Source organism: Notothenia rossii (assembly GCF_949606895.1).
Source record: "Notothenia rossii genome assembly, chromosome: 9".
Lineage (NCBI taxonomy): Eukaryota > Metazoa > Chordata > Actinopteri > Perciformes > Nototheniidae > Notothenia > Notothenia rossii.
Genome location: NC_136907.1, coordinates 36,034,925 through 36,037,193, shown reverse-complemented (window position 1 = coordinate 36,037,193; position 2,269 = coordinate 36,034,925).

Below are 2,269 nucleotides of genomic sequence, written 5' to 3'. Positions count from 1 at the left end.
CATTTCAAATCAGAATAACTCAGTGTGCTTCCAGACTAGGCGAGGACACTATCGATACTGACTCAGCAATCACTGTAAGTTATATTCTTGTTTAAATAGACTTCTCTGTTTCATTTATTCTACTCTGTATAATTGTTCTGTAGTTATTGTAGCTAAAACGGCGATTTCTGAGAGATTTTAAAATCTCAGATCTGCTCAACTCCAGGCGTAACTCAGGTCTCAGTGAGTCACGCCCCTCAAGTGTGCATTTCAATAGGCAGGAAGACTCTGCTGTCGCCCATCAGCAGAAAATAGTTAACTAATTACAGGGGCGTGCCCCCAAAGCTGTGAGAACTGAGCAATCAGGTATCCATCTTAGGTTGCGTTTTCCTGGAGCGTCAGCTTCAGCGTCAGCGAGACGAAGACTGACAAAGACATTAAGAGTCCTGTGGGAGTCAAAGAGGAGGCAAATCCTACTCTGCTTGCGCCAAGTATCGCTGGTGTTATTTAGTTTTATTCAATTCTCTTGGGTTCTCTAGCCCCTCATGCTATAATCATGTGTATTTTCTGCATTCCTGTTCATGTGTCTTCTCGCAATTATCACTGGCCCCGTGTTTCTCCTAATCGATCTCACCGGCCTGCTCTCGTCTATCCCACATGCTCCACTGAGATCCAGCATCTAGTTTCAGGGGGCCTGTGGAACTGCCAGTCAGCTGTTCCTAAGGCTGACTTCATCTCTGGCTACGCTTCCCTGCAGTCTCTGTATTTCCTTGCTCTCACGGAGACATGGATCACTCCATCCAACACATCCACCCCAGCAGCTCTCTCCACAGCATATTCCTTCTCCCATACACCCAGACCCTCTGGCAGAGGAGGTGGCACTGGTCTCCTGCTCTCTCCCAAATGGAGCTTTTCCCTCTTCAAGCTACCTAATTTCACTCCTTCCACCTTTGAATTCCATGCCGTCACAGTAACCCATCCTATACAATTAACCATTGTTGTTCTCTACCGTCCACCAGGCGCCTTGGGGGACTTCTTGGAGGAATTAGATAATCTCCTCTCACACATCCCTGAAGCTGGCCCTCCCGCTGTACTTCTCGGAGATTTCAACCTCCAGACAGGGAAGATATCTGAACTAACATCTCTGTTAACCACCTTTGCTTTCTCACTGTCTCCATCCCCACCAACTCATAAAGCTGGCAATGTCCTTGATCTCATATTCTCAAGGAACTGCTCTACTTCTAACCTCTCTGTAAACCCGCTCCACACATCCGATCACTTCTTCATTTCATTCTCTCTACCCCTTTCCAAACATAACAACCTCATCTCTTCTAACTCTGCTCCTGTCCGCCGTAACCTCCGTTCCCTCTCCCCCTCTACCTTTGCCTCATCGGTGCTCTCAGCCCTCCCTTCCTCTGACTCGTTCCAACTCCTGCCTCCAAACACTGCTGCAAAAACTCTCCTCTCGACTCTCTCATCCTCTCTGGACTTTCTCTGTCCTCTCACATCGCGGCCGGCTCGTCAGTCCCCTCCTGCTCCCTGGCTAAATGATGCACTGCGTGCTAATAGAACCATCCTTCGGGCAGCAGAGCGGAAATGGTGGAAATCCAAACACCATGACGACCTCCTAACCTATCAGGCTCTCCTCTCCTCTTTCTCTGCTTCCATCTCTCAGGCAAAAAGCACTTTCTTTCAAGATAAGATCCAATCTTCCTATTCCAATCCCACAAAACTATTTTCTATCTTCTCCACCCTCTTGGACCCCCCCAAAGCACCTCCCCCCTCCTCCCTTCTGTCAAGCGACTTTGTTAACCATTTTGAAAAAAAGGTTGATGATATTCGCTCTTCTTTTTCTGACTCACCTTTACTCACCGCTGGGTCACCAGACCCTCCCTTCACCCACACACTGACCTCCTTCTCCCCTCTCTCTCCAAGTGAGGTTCTTACCCTCGTTACCTCTGCCCGTCCTACCACCTGTTCTCTGGACCCTATCCCCTCAAACCTCCTTCAGACTATCGCTCCTGATATTCTACCATTTCTCACCCATTTCATCAACACTTCTCTAACTTCTGGTCACTTTCCAAACAGTCTCAAGGAGGCAAGAGTAAACCCTCTCCTAAAGAAACCCACTCTCAACCCGTCTGATGTTATTAACTACAGGCCCGTCTCTCTCCTCCCGTTCCTGTCTAAAACACTTGAACGCGCTGTCTTTAAACAACTCTCCTCTTATCTCCATCAGAACAACCTTCTGGATCCGCACCAGTCTGGTTTCAAGGCAGGTCACTCAACA